At 47.2% G+C, this 15,435-nt stretch overlaps 1 protein-coding gene across 3 annotated transcripts in view; it reads right to left on the bottom strand.

The window, feature by feature from the left end:
- LOC140426737 (F-box/WD repeat-containing protein 11) overlaps positions 1-15,435 on the bottom strand; it is a 199,468-nt gene that overhangs the window by 154,950 nt on the left and 29,083 nt on the right. The window lies entirely within an intron of this gene.

The raw sequence follows: 15,435 nt of genomic DNA, 5'->3' as shown, positions 1-15,435 counted from the left end.
CTTTCAAGTCACTCATTTTTAATCTCATTTCAATACCTCCATTATAAGCTATAGCCTGATTTGTAATAGAAACTGCTTACATGGATTTGTCATGTTGTAATTACACCCGCCTGCCAATATAACTGGACCACTTGACTGGATGACATTTTATACAGATAATATACATTAGGTTTGGACAATTGAATTTACAATCAAAAGATGGCAGGGCATGCACACAAGCCTTTTCAATATATTAGCTAGAGGCAAGTACTTAATGAGTTTCTTAGTTTAGTATATTGTATTCACCGATCACAATGTAATAACCTCTAATTTGGGGAGTCCAAACAAAAGACTACGTAACATCTTTGCATAACACCTCTGTTCAGTCCGTAAGCATGACCCCAAGTTTCTGGTCACTTGTCGTTTAATTCCCCACCTTGTTCCCACTCTGGCCTCGTGTCCATGGCTTGTTAAGTGTTTCAAGTGAAGCTCAAGAACATTGACCGATCAATTCAGCACTCTTCTCTAGATTCACGGTCTCAATATTCACTTCAATGACTTTAGATTATAGCCTCTGCCTTGTTCTATTTGGAGCGTTTTTCTGGCTCGTTTCCTTCTTTATCCCTTCATGTTACATTCAAATGGCTGCTATGGAGCCATTCACACCTCACCTGGACACAACCTTTCTTTATTATACCCATTCAAATGAAATGTAAATGCTGCCACAGTCCCCGAGGACCATAGGCTGCTCTCCCCTTTGAGAGAGAGCTGACTGGTGGTGATTTAGTCAGAGGGTCACCAGACCTCAGGCAAGGGACAAGGTTGAGGTGGTGAGACTGGAATTGAACCCACGCTATTGGCATCGCTCCATAAATCACAAACCACCTGTCCAGCCAAGTGAGCTAATCGACCCGACCATGGTACTCAGGCAAATTAAAAGTTGATTCAATCAATCAATCAAACGTCAGTCCTGTTTTGTTAAAGCAGGATGGCCATTGCTCCCACTGGGTCAAGGAACAGTGAACAGCTAAATAGATGTGGCTCAAGCCTGGTCTACACACAAAAGAGCAAGAGCAGTGCCCAGGATAGTACTGCTCTGAGACTCTGCTACTTAATGATGTTTATACTCATTTCTATCTCTATTGAAATTGTTTTTAAACACATAAAATCACAAATGGGTTGCCATGTTCACACAAGAGATTAAAGCATCATTGGGTGGTACTTTAAGGTGTAAAGCAGAGCTCTCCATTTCCATAATGTTTTGAACCCGTGTTTAAACCAGACATTTCCACACAGCAAGTTAAACTGTTGTCCCCAGGAAAGAGAGGCATTTCAACAGAGTACTCTGTGACCTGTTCATGTTAGTAACAGTTTGTTCTCCTTAAACTCAACCCCCAATTACCATGTCCCCATGAGGCCCATCCCCTACACTCCCCTTCCTCAAACACCCCCCTTCACCCAGCTCCCTTCAGACCCCCACCCCACCTCCTTTCAAACCTCCCCCCCACTTCCCCAAACCGAGCTATCCCAACCCCCCACATTGAACTTCCCTCCCCATCCCCACTTTTCAAATTCCCCCCCCCCCCCCCCACCTCAGCTCTCCCCGCCCCACTTCAAACTCCCCTCCCTGGCTCCCCCCGTAAGGCCGTAAGACATAGGAACACCATTGGGCCATTCGGACCATCGAGTCTGTTCTGTCATTCAATCATGGTTGATATGTTTCTCATCCCCATTCTCCTACCTTCTCCCCATAATCCCGGATTCCCCCGTTAATCAAGAGCCAGGGGGCAACATGGTGGCGCAGTGGTTAGCACTGGGACTGAGGCGCTGAGGACACAGGTTGAAATCCCAGCCCTGGGTCACTGTCTGTGTGGAGTTTGCACCTTCTCCCCGTGTCTGATTGGGTTTCACCCCCAAAACCCAAAGATGTGCAGGTAGGTGATTGGACCAGCTAAATTGCCCCTTAATTGGAAAAATAATAATTGGGTATTCTAAATTTTTTTTAAAAATTAATCAAGAATCTAGCAATCTCTGTCTTAAAGACACTCAGTGATTTGGCCTCCACAGCCTGCTGCAGCAAAGAATTCCTAGATTCACCACCCTCTGGCTGAAGAGATTCCTCCTCATCTCAGTTTTAAAGGATCGTCACTTCAGTCTGAGGCTGTGCCTTGGGTCTAGTTTTTCCTACCACGGAAACATCCCCTCCACATCCACTCTATCCAGGCCACTCAGTATCCTGTAAGTTTCAATAAGATTTCCCTATATCCTTCTAAACTCCAATGAGTACAGACCCAGAGTCCTCAACCGCTCCTCATATGGCAAGCTCTTCATTCCAGGCATCATTCTTGTGAACCTCCTCTGGACCCTTTCCAAGGCCAGAACATCCTTCCTTAAATACGGGGCCCAAAACTGCTCACAATACTCCAAATGGGGTCTGACCTGAGCCTTATACAGCTTCAACAGTACATCCCTGCTCTTGTATTCTAGCCCTCTCAACATGAATGCTAACATTGCATTTGCCTTCCTAACTGCCGACTGAGCCTTAAGAGAATTCTGAACTAGGACTCCTAAATCCCTTTGTGCTTCTGATTTCCTAAGCCTTTTCCCATTCAGAAAATAATTTATGCCTCCATTCTACCTACCAAAGTGCATAACCTCACACGTTTCCACATTGTATTCACTCTGTCACTTCTTTACCCACCCTCCTAGCCTGTCCAAGCCCTTTTGCAGCCCCCCGCTTTCTCAATACCACCTGTCCCTCTGCATATCTTTGTATCATCTGCAAACTTTTTTTTTTTAATTTAGAGTATCCAATTCATTTTTTCCAATTAAGGGGCAATTTAGCGTGTTCAATCCACCTACCTTGCACATCTTTGGGTTGTGGGGGCAAAACCCACGCAAACACGGGGAGAATGTGCAAACTCCACACGGACAGTGACCCAGAGCCGGGATCGAACCTGGGACCTCAGCGCAGTGAGACTGCAGTGCTACCACTGCGCCACCGTGCTGCCGTACATCTGCAAACTTAACCCTCAGTTCCTTCTTCCAGATCATTAATGTATATTGTGAAAAGTTGTGGTCCCAACACCGGCCCCCGAGGCACACCACTAGTCACCAGCTTCCATCCTGAAAGAGACCCCTTTATCCCTACTCTCTGCCTTCTGCCAGTCAGCTAACCCTCTAACCATGCATCTTACCCTTAACACCATGGGCTCTTAATTTATTTAATAACCTCCTATACAGTACTTTGTCAAAGGCCTTCTGGAAATCTAAATAGATCACATCCACTGGTTCTCCTTTCTCTAACTTCCTCATTACCTCCTCAAATAATTCTAACAGATTTGTCAGGCATGACCTCCCCTTGATGAAGCCATGCTGACTCAGTCCTATTTTATCATGCACTTCCAAGTACTCCACAAACTTATCTTTAATAATGGACTCTAAAATCTTACCAATCACCAAAGTCAGGCTAACCGGACCATAATTTCCGGTCTTCTGCCTTCCTCCCTTCTTAAACAGGGATGTTACATTACATTTCCAGTCCTCTGGGACCTTCCCTGCCTCCAGTGATTCCCGAAAGAATCTTCTCAGCTACCTGCACAATCTTCTCAGCTACCTCCTTCAGAACCCAGGGGTGTAGTCCATCCGATCCAGGTGATTTATCCACCTTCAGACCTTTCAGTTCCCCCAAAACCTTCTCCTTAGTGATGGCCACTGCACTCACCTCTGCCTCCTGATTCTCCTCAAGTTCTGGTATCCCACTGATGTCTTCCACCGTGAAGACTGATGCAAAGTAACTATTCAGTTACTCTGCCATTTCTTTGTTTCCTATTATTCAAATTCCCCTCCCTGGCTCCCCCCCTTCAAATTCCCCTACTCGGCTCCCCCCTCCCTGGCTCCCCCCCTTCAAATTCCCCTACTCGGCTCCACCCTCCCCACCTTCAAACCCCCCTCCCCGGCTCTCCATACCCCCCCTCCCCCAAACATCCCTCCCTAACGCTGTTCCCCCCACCACCTTGAAACTCCCTCCCAGAGTCCAGGCCCCCCTCCCACCTTCTGACTGCATGTAGCCTTCAACTCTTTCTCTTTTCAGAAAGCTCTCTTTTTGACCCCAAGTTCAAGGGTTCACTGCTCCTTGGCCTGGTAACTGTTAAACTAAGGTGCGGGGAAAACTATATAATGCACACATTTAGACAGAAATCGGAAAAATAAAAATTGCTTTTTTAAAAACAAAAATAAGAAACTTAAAATACTTTTTTTACTTGTGGAAAAAATGTATAAAGCACACCATAAATGTTTGCTTTAGGTCAGTTTTCGCTTTACTTACCAGAATCCAAGAATTTTTTCAGATACTTCTTCTCAACACTTGAGTAATCTCTGGAGGAGGCTGCGATATCTATCCTTCCAACTCAAACTAACAAAATAAACTTCAGCTTTCAATCCACCTGACTGTTTGGTCAGGGGGTTGCCAGACTGCAAGGTAAACAGCACAAGTGAACTGTTTGTACAGGTGAGTATTGCGCCTCTCTTTCATACAAGCCATTCAGAGTGGATATTTTCAGAACAATCAGTCGATCAGTTGGGATAAAGGGGTTAAAGGTGTTCAAGGCTCACCTGGAATCCCCATACAATGCACGTGATAATGGAGCTGGACAGAGCAGCAAGAAGCCGACTGTTTAGCTCTGCTCAACTCGGATGGCAAAACTATGCCAAAAGAAATCTTATTTCCCCTGGGTTAGAAAGTGGAAGTGGATAAGAATATCTCAATCAAATGGCGCAGGGATACCAGGCAACACAGGCTCAGACACAATTCTGATCTTCCCCAGTGGTTGCATAGCTTGCTGATATTTACCATCGAGTTTCGCACACGAGGACAGACACCGTGTCAGCAGCTCCCAGTGAAGAGTCAACAGCTTCATTCAGGGCAGGGGTGAAGAGTGTTGGTGGTGGTGGTAACATAAGTAAAATAAATGCAGTCAGTGTGTGTACAGTAATGCGCTATGTGAAAATTCCCTGGTCTGAAGATCAGGGCCACCTTTAGAATGCACTTACTGTAAGAGAGCACCATTTCAATGTTACACCAACTCTGCAGTACTGAACCGCTAGAGAACAGAGAACATCTCCCAGTACAGAAGTTGTATGGGAAGCTGGAACTTTTCATATACTTTTTGCAGGCTCCTGGAGTTCGATTGATCATCTCCAGCCCACTTCTAAAGTGGTGCAAGGTTTTGGCTCTGTATTTTTGCTTGTGTCAAGGGATTGTGCCTGGGCGAGACAAGTCTGATGTCCATTTACATGTGTGCACTAGTGGCACCAGAATGGCTTAAACAGCTCACAAGGAATAATTGTGTAGTGCAGCATCAGGTCAGCATGGTATGTGAAAGTGCATCTCAGCCCTTGAACTTTGACACTATAAGGAGGCGCTGACATGAAGAAACCAAAATGATCCGAAAGCAAAAAGTCTAGGCAGCACTGGTAGCAACATGAAGGAACAGGGATCAAAGGAGTATTAGGAGAAGAAAGGGTAAACATGGTTCACATGCAGGATGAACATTGATGCAGGCTGGTTGGGTGAAACAACCGGATTCCATTTTGTAATATTCTATATAATCAACAACACTGGCCCCACACCCAGTTTTTTACAGAATTGGTGGCTATGTGCAGGAAGATGGGGTTAGAAAGGGCATGTGGCACAGTGGTTAGCACTGGAACTGCGGCGCTGAAGACCCGGATTCGAATCCCGGCCCTGGGTCACTGACCGTGTGGAGTTTGCACATTGTCCCCATGTCTGCGTGGGTTTCACCCCCACAACCCAAAGATGTGTAGCTTAGGAGGATTGGCCACGCTAAATTGCCCCGTAATTGGAAAAAAAAAAAAAAAACAATTGGATCCACAGAATTTTAAAAGAAAAGGGCATCGAGGGATCTTTGGTCGGCATGGACAAGATGGGCCGAATGGCCCCCTTTCCGTGCTTTTTATTTTCTATGGTTCTAAACCATTTGCAATCTCTTTGGAAGTCTTTTGGCTTGTCTAAGACTGATATCACACAGCAATGAATTCCAGTATACAGAAAATCAATTCCTAATGTGTCCAATACATACAACAAATATTGCCACCCTGAACCCACCCCATTATCCTTACCATGTGAATACTGGGATTTCTTGATATAGGCAGACAGACAGAGACTGTTGGTTTCTGTGTTTTGGTCCCGGCTTTGCCGATTTGGATGAATTCATAGGACCACAGTTGGCGTCTCGGTACCCTTCTGTTTTTAAGAGGAATAGTTGATGGGTATGATTTTTAAAAAGGAGTCAAGCTGAACCCCTACTCTTGATTGCCATGTGTGACCCTGATGGAAACAGCTCAACTGTGAAAAATGAATGAAAATCGCTTATTGTCACAAGTAGGCTTCAAATGAAGTTACTGTGAAAAGCCCCTAGTCGCCACATTCCGGCGCCTGTTCGGGGAGGCTGTCACGGGAATCGAACCGTGCTGCTGGCCTGCCTTGGTCTGCTTTCAAAGCCAGCGATTTAGCCCTGTGCTAAACAGCCCCTGGGATGCAGTTAAAGGTTGAACCCATTGTCTAGATTCTCAGGAGAATAACAACCACTTGGGCAAGGCAGCAAGCAGTTTGGGTGCGTCTACTATAAGGGACACTGAGGCACGACGTGGTCAAAAACTCCTTAGAAAAAAAAAACCTACAAAATACATTAGTGAAGACCCAAAATAAGCCATCACTAAAGAAATCTGCGACAGAGTTTAAAATTGTGCATGTATGTTCTCCTTTCAAAAACTGTACAAGATGTGGATTTTAAATATTGAATTCTTCCATTCTGGGCAAATCGTTGAAGTGAATTTATTTCCAAATGCTGCGAGCATGCAATGCTCCAAAAATAATTTTAATTTGAGGCATGAATCTTGAATTCCCGTCTTTAGTCATAACTTTAATCTCGTTAAAATAGTTTAGTATTGGACGACATACAGGGCCTGGTGGTGAAGACGGAGACGCAGGAGGCACATCAGAAACGATGTGTGGAAAGGTTGGAGGCACTGGAAAACAACGCAAGGCGGAACAACCTGAGGATTCTTGGTCTTCCTGAAGGTGTGGAGGGAGCGGACGTCGGGGCATATGTGAGCACAATGCTGCACTCGTTAATGGGAGCGGAGGCCCCGGCGGGTCCGTTGGAGGGAGCATACCGAGTGATGGCACGAGGACTGAGAGCAGGAGAAATTCCCAGAGCCATAGTGGTGAGATTCCTCCGTTTTAAGGATAGAGAAATGGTCCTTAGATGGGCGAAGAAAACTCGGAGCAGTAAATGGGAGAACGCGGTGATCCGCGTTTATCAAGACTGGAGTGCGGAGGTGGCGAGAAGGAGGGCGAGCTTTAATCGGGCCAAGGCGGTGCTTCATAAAAAGATAAAATTTGGAATGCTGCAACCGGCAAGACTGTGGGTCACATACCGAGGGAGGCACCACTACTTTGAGACGGCGGATGAAGCGTGGACTTTTATTGTGGAAGAAAAACTGGAATGAGCGGGTTATTAAAAAGAACGTTCGAACAAAGTGGTGGGGCGAATGTGGGGGGCAAAGAGGGGTTTTATGTACTAATCCTGCGATGTGGTAACTTTTCTCTCTCCCACAGGTGGTGATGGGGGGAGGAGGGGAGGTGGAGGAGATGGGGCGTTGGCCATTGGGGGCGGGGCAAGGGAGAAGCGCAGGCTTGGTTCCCGCGCTATGATAATCATGGCGGGAAGAGAGAAGCAGGAAGGAGGGGGCGTTGCAAGGTGCGAGCCGAGGTCACGGGGGGGAAGCCGAGGTCAGCCAGAGTTTGCTGACTTCTGGGAGCAACATGGGGGGAGTAATTACGCTAGCGGGGGATCTAGCGGGGGGGGGGGGGGGGGGTGGGAGGGGGGAATTACTGGGTTGCTGCTGCTGGGGAGAGGGGGGAGCTGGTATGGGAGAGGATGGGCAGGGGGGCACCGCCTGGGGGAGATACAGCTACGTGGGAACCGGGTGAGGAGCTGGAAAAAGGTGATGGCTAATCGACAAGGGGGGGGGGGGGGGGTAGGAAGCCCCCCAACTCGGCTGATCACGTGGAACGTGAGAGGGCTGAACGGGCCGATAAAGAGGGCACGGGTACTCGCACACCTTAAGAAACTTAAGGCAGATGTGGTTATGTTACAGGAAACGCACCTGAAACTGATAGACCAGGTTAGGCTACGCAAAAGATGGGTGGGGCAGGTGTTCCATTCGGGGCTAGATGCGAAAAACAGGGGGGTGGCTATATTAGTGGGGAAGCGGGTAATGTTCGAGGCAAAGACTATAGTGGCGGATAACGGGGGCAGATACGTGATGGTGAGTGGCAAACTACAGGGGGAGACGGTGGTTTTGGTAAACGTATATGCCACGAACTGGGATGATGCCAACTTTATGAGGCGGATGCTAGGACGCATTCCGGACCTAGAGATGGGAAAGCTGATAATGGGGGGAGATTTTAATACGGTGTTGGAACCAGGGCTGGATAGGTCGAAGTCCAGGACTGGAAGGAGGCCGGCAGCAGCCAAGGTACTTAAAGATTTTATGGAGCAGATGGGAGGTGTAGACCCGTGGAGATTTAGCAGACCTAGGAGTAAGGAGTTCTCGTTTTTCTCCTATGTCCATAAAGTCTACTCGCGAATAGACTTTTTTGTGCTGGGTAGGGCATTGATCCCGAAGGTGAGGGGAACGGAGTATACGGCTATAGCCATTTCGGATCACGCTCCACACTGGGTGGACTTGGAGATAGGGGAGGAAACAGGAGGGCGCCCACCCTGGAGAATGGACATGGGACTAATGGCAGATGAGGGGGTGTGTCTAAGGGTGAGGGGGTGCATTGAAAAGTACTTGGAACTCAATGATAATGGGGAGGTCCAGGTGGGAGTGGTCTGGGAGGCGTTGAAGGCGGTGGTTAGAGGGGAGCTGATATCAATAAGGGCACATAAAGGGAAGCAGGAGAGTAAGGAACGGGAGCGGTTGCTGCAAGAACTTTTGAGGGTGGACAGACAATATGCAGAAGCACCGGAGGAGGGACTGTACAGGGAAAGGCAAAGGCTACATGTAGAATTTGACTTGCTGACTACAGGCACTGCAGAGGCACAATGGAGGAAGGCACAGGGTGTACAGTACGAATATGGGGAGAAGGTGAGCAGGTTGCTGGCACACCAATTGAGGAAAAGGGGAGCAGCGAGGGAAATAGGGGGAAGTGAGGGATGAGGAAGGAGAGATGGAGCGGGGAGCGGAGAGAGTGAATGGAGTGTTCAAGACATTTTATAAAAAATTATATGAAGCTCAACCCCCGGATGGGAGGGAGAGAATGATGGGCTTCTTGGATCGGCTGGAATTTCCCAAGGTGGAATAGCAGGAAAGGGTAGGACTGGGAGCACAGATCGAGGTAGAAGAAGTGGTGAAAGGAATTAGGAGCATGCAGGCGGGAAAGACCCCGGGACCGGATGGATTCCCAGTCGAATTCTATAGAAAATATGTGGACTTGCTCGCCCCGGTACTGACGAGGACCTTTAATGAGGCAAAGGAAAGGGGACAACTGCCCCCGACTATGTCTGAAGCAATGATATCGCTTCTCTTAAAGAAGGAAAAGGACCCACATATAGACCTATTTCCCTCCTAAATGTAGATGCCAAGGTCCTGGCCAAGGTAATGGCAATGAGAATAGAGGAATGTGTCCCGGGGGTGGTCCACGAGGACCAAACTGGGTTTGTGAAGGGGAGACAGCTGAACACGAATATACAGAGGTGGTTAGGGGTAATGATGATGGCCCCACCAGAGGGAGAAACGGAGATAGTAGTGGCGATGGATGCCGAGAAAGCATTTGATAGAGTGGAGTGGGATTATTTGTGGGAGGTGTTGAGGAGATTTAGTTTTGGAGAGGGGTATGTTAGATGGGTGCAGCTGTTGTATAGGGCCCCAGTGGCGAGCGTGGTCACGAATGGATGGGGATCTGCATATTTTCGGCTCCATAGAGGGACAAGGCAGGGATGCCCTCTGTCCCCATTATTGTTTGCACTGGCGATTGAGCCCCTGGCGATAGCGTTGAGGGGTTCCAAGAAGTGGAGGGGAGTACTTAGGGGAGGAGAAGAACACCGGGTATCTTTGTATGCGGACGATTTGCTACTATACGTGGCGGACCCGGCGGAGGGGATGCCAGAAATAATGCGGATACTTGGGGAGTTTGGGGATTTTTCAGGGTATAAATTGAACATGGGGAAAAGTGAGTTGTTTGTGGTGCATCCAGGGGAGCAGAGTAGAGGACCTACCGTTGAGGAAGGTAACAAGGGACTTTCGTTACCTGGGGATCCAGATAGCTAAGAATTGGGGCACATTGCATAGGTTAAATTTAACGCGGTTGGTGGAACAGATGGAGGAGGATTTCAAGAGATGGGATATGGTATCCCTGTCACTGGCAGGGAGGGTGCAGGCGGTTAAGATGGTGGTCCTCCCGAGATTCCTCTGTGTGTTTCAGTGCCTCCCGGTGGTGATCACGAAGGTTTTTTTTAAAAGGATTGAAAAGAGCATCATGGGTTTTGTGTGGGCCGGGAAGACCCCGAGAGTGAGGAAGGGATTCTTACAGCGTAGCAGGGATAGGGGGGGGCTGGCACTACCGAGCCTAAGTGAGTATTATTGGGCCGCTAATATTTCAATGGTGAGTAAGTGGATGGGAGAGGAGGAGGGAGCGGCGTGGAAGAGATTAGAGAGGGCGTCCTGTAGGGGGACTAGCCTACAGGCTATGGTGACAGCCCCATTGCCGTTCTCACCGAGGAACTACACCACAAGCCCGGTGGTGGTGGCTACACTGAAGATTTGGGGACAGTGGAGACGGCATAGGGGAAAGACTGGAGCCTTGAGGGGGTCCCCGATAAGAAACAATCATAGGTTTGCCCCGGGGGGAATGGATGGGGGATATGGAATGTGGCAAAGAGCAGGAATAACGCAACTGAAAGATCTGTTTGTGGATGGGAAGTTCGCGAGTCTGGGAGCGCTGACCGAGAAATATGGGTTGCCCCAAGGGAATGCATTCAGGTATATGCAACTGAGGGCTTTTGCGAGGCAACAGGTGAGGGAATTCCCGCAGCTCCCGACACAAGAGGTGCAGGACAGAGTGATCTCAAAGACATGGGTGGGGGATGGTAAGGTGTCAGATATATATAGGGAAATGAGGGACGAAGGGGAGACTATGGTAGATGAACTAAAAGGGAAATGGGAAGAAGAGCTGGGGGAGGAGATCGAGGAGGGGCTGTGGGCAGATGCCCTAAGCAGGGTAAACTCGTCGTCCTCGTGTGCCAGGCTAAGCCTGATTCAGTTTAAGGTATTACACAGGGCACATATGACTGGAGCACGGCTCAGTAAATTTTTTGGGGTGGAGGATAGGTGTGCGAGGTGCTCGAGAAGCCCAGCGAATCATACCCACATGTTTTGGTCATGTCCGGTATTGCATGGGTTCTGGGTGCGTGTGGCAAAAGTGATTTCAAAGGTGGTGGGGGTTCGGGTCGAACCAAGCTGGGGGTTGGCTATATTTGGGGTTGCACAAGAGCCGGGAGTGCAGGAGGCGAGAGAGGCCGATGTTTTGGCCTTTGCGTCCCTAGTAGCTCGGCGAAGGATTCTACTTATGTGGAAAGAAGCTAAACCCCCAGGCGTGGAGGCCTGGATAAACGACATGGCAGGGTTCATAAAATTGGAGCGGATAAAGTACGCACTAAGAGGTTCGGCTCAAGGGTTCACCAGGCGGTGGCAACCGTTCCTCGACTATCTCGCAGAGCGATAAGGGAAAATAGGAAAGGTAGCAGCAGCAACCCGGGGGGAGGGGGGTGGACTCATTTGGGTCCTCAGGGGTTTTTATGTGTGTGTTTATATATTAGTTATTTATATTAGATTTTACGAAGTTACTATTTTAGTTCCTATTTCTGTTGTTTCTTATTTTGTTGTTGACAGTTGCCGTTAGTTAGCATATTATTTATTTCAAAAGCGATCAATGTATATATTATTACAAAGTCGTAAAATGGGAAATTTTTGTTTGATCGAAAAACTTTAATAAAATATATATATATTTTTTAATAGTTTAGTATCCATTTTTCTCTTCATTTTAATCATCAAAATTAGACTGGATTACAGGTTTTCGGAGCTTGTTGACTGACTGCTGGTCCGGATGGCGGACCATTAGACAAATGTTGCTTAGGATTTTGAGACAAAACTAGACAATAGGACATTTTGCGTAGATTAAACATTTTCCAACCTGGAGACAGAATGCAAACATAGCAAGCCTGAGGACTACATTGAGAAGAGATCACAGTTCCTGTAAACTGCCAGGGCAAGGCTAGCACATGTCTGCAAACTCCAGTGGAGAAAGACACCTCGCATTAAGAACGGTGCCTGACTCCATCCTCAGAACCTTAAACCAGTTCTGTCAGAAAAGGGGCCAAAAACAAAGAGAGCCTCGCAAAATTTAACAGTGTAAAAACATAAGGAAATAAAAACATAGGGAATGGACAACAGATTGCACATGAGCAGAAAAATACTGCTTCAAAACAAGTAAATGCAAAAAGGTTGCCACAACTCTCAAAATGATCCTTTGAAGTTTATCCTCAATTTGCATACCTCGTTTGAATCCAGGAACAGAAGTAGGCCATTCAGAGTCCATTCTGCCATTCCATTAAATCACAGCTGATTTAGCCTCAACTCCATTTCCTGCCATATTCCAGTCACCCTCCAATAACTCACCAAGTGGTCAGTCCTCATGTGGACAGTGAGATGATTTAACTGTGGAATCGTGACAGTGAAGTTTGGCATGCTTCTTACCAGATCCCCTATCTGGGCAGCATGTAATCGCGCGATCACGATTATCCTCTCCATAATCCCATTATAACGCTCAAGCTAAGACTGAACCTGGCACCTCCTGGATTTGCTTTAAACAGGAATCGCAGTCATTTATACAAATGCCGGAAGGGTGAAAAGCTGCCATTTTAAGACTTTTAACGGGAATTAGACACACTCTATACACTCACATTAAAAATGTCCCAAACTCCTGCCAATACAAGGGTTGATATTCCAGACACTGCTGCCTACCTGCCTGGTTCACAGACCTGCCTTTTCATGAGTAATAAATGATAGCTTAAAAAACACAGTTTAAAAGAAGAAACCCTGAAGCCATAGTTCACCAGCGCTCAGCCCAGCCCCTCAGCCCACCAGTAAAACTGCTAATCCTGGTCGCGAGCAGCACTTGATCTTGTCAGCAGGAGTTTACTGGCTGAAAAGCAAGGTTCCATGTCCCGCAATGAGACAAGATCCCTCTGGTTATATCAGACGACAATGTATGAACACTAGCAGAATAAAATTCACTGACAACAAACAGCCTCGGAGCCATGCCCTCTACTTTCAGCCTTTGAACAGACAAATTATTTTCTTACTCACAGCATCCTTTCATTATGTCAATGTTCTGGTTGCTTTTACTGCTCATTACTACTGTTCTTACGGGATTACCGGAGGGAGGGGTTTCAGACATTCCAAATGGAGCTTCTCCAAAATTACTTGTCGCCATCTTCAGTTTCTACCAAGTTGACAGAATTGACAGCAGAGAAACAGGCGATCGAGCACAGCTAGTCTGTGACAGTTGTTAATGCTCCATGCCAGCTTCATTGCACTCCCTTTACCTCAGCTCATCCTGCCAGCATATCCCTTCTCCCAAATGCATCAATGTGATTTGCCTCAACTACTCTGTAGTAGACAGTTCCACATTCTCACTGCTCTGTGGGCAAAGTCTCTCCTGAATTCCTGACTGGGTTTATTCACGATCATATAATTATATTTCTTTGTCTTAAGCCTCTTTTCTACCTGCTGCCTTCCGCTACATCCTCTGCACAGCAGTAATAACAATAATAATAATCGCTTATTGTCACAAGTAGGCTTCAATGAAGTTACTGTGAAAGGCCCCTAGTCGCCACATTCCAGCGCCTGTTCGGGGAGGCGGGTACGGGAATTGAAGCCGCGCTGCCTGCCTTGTTCTGCATTACAAGCCAGCTGTTTAGTCCACTGCGCTAAACCAGCCCCTTGTATCCCAAGTGGAATGGGTCACCAGGTATGGGCGTCACACCACTCCAAAGTGGAATCCATGGATTGGGGCCCTCGTGAACAAGATACACAAACATGAATCTGGCTCATCACTCACACCCTGAGCAGAAGCTGCAACTGTGGCTGTGAAAGAGGTTTCTTCAGAACGTTTGTCAAAACCATTTCACAAAAAATCTAAACCATGATTCTTCAAGATGCTGTGACTTCATATTCAAACAATATCAGAGTGAAACAGGGCGTGGTGGGAATGATTGCAATTTAGTAATGTTACTGAACCAGGAAGCTAAAGGCCGAGACTAAATACTCCAAAGCCAGGAGTTCAAATCCTGTAGGACAGCTGGGAAAATTTGCATTCCATTCATTAATAAATCTGGAATAAACAGCTCATCACAGTCATGATCATGAGATAAACAAACTGGTACTGATGCCTTCTAGGTAAGGGTCCATACCTGACTCCAGCCCCACAGCAAGTGGTCGACTCTTATTCATCCTCCGGCATTCCACTCGGTTTATCAGCCCACTACAGAAAAGTAGGCACTGGAAAGAAAATAGGCAAACCACACCCATTCATCCCAACAAGTCCTCCTTACAAGCATCTGGGAGCTTGTGCAAAATTGGGAGAGCTGACTCACAGACTTAGTCAGGCACCAGCCTGCCATTATCTGTTACGTATGATTCAGTGAATGTGATTATGTCCCAGGCACCACCAACTTTCAGGAATCACTGGAGGCAGGGAGAGTCCCAGAGGACTGGAAAATGGCTAATGTAACACCCCTGTTTAAGAAGGAAGGGAGACAGAAGATGGGAAATTATAGGCCGGTTAGCCTGATTTTGGTCACTGGTAAGATTTTAGAGCCCGTTATTAAAGATGAGATCGCGGTGTACTTGGAAGTGCAGGATAAAATAGGACTGAGTCAGCACGGCTTAGTCGAGGGGAGGTCATGTCTGACAAATCTGTTAGCATTATTTGAGGAGGTAATGAGGAAGTTAGACAAAGGAGAACCAGTGGACATGATCTATTTAGATTTCCAGAAGGTCGTTGACAAAGTGCCGTATAGGAGGCTGTTAAATAAGTTAAGAGCCCATGGTGTTAAGGGTAAGATCCTGGCATGGATAGAGGATTGGCTGACCGGCAGAAGGCTGAGAGTGGGGATAAAGGGGTCTTTTTCAGGATGGTGTACCTCAGGGGTCGGGACCACAACTTTTCACAATATATTTTAATGATCTGGAATAAGGAACTGAGGGCACTGTTGCTAAGTTTGCAGATAATACGAAGGTATGCAGAGGGACAGGTAGTATTGAGGAAACAGGGAGGCTGAAGAGGGACGTGGACAGGATAGG

Source organism: Scyliorhinus torazame, chromosome 7, assembly GCF_047496885.1.
Source record: "Scyliorhinus torazame isolate Kashiwa2021f chromosome 7, sScyTor2.1, whole genome shotgun sequence".
NCBI lineage: Eukaryota > Metazoa > Chordata > Chondrichthyes > Carcharhiniformes > Scyliorhinidae > Scyliorhinus > Scyliorhinus torazame.
Note: the sequence above shows the minus strand (reverse complement) of the source record. Positions and strands in the feature narration are given on the sequence as shown.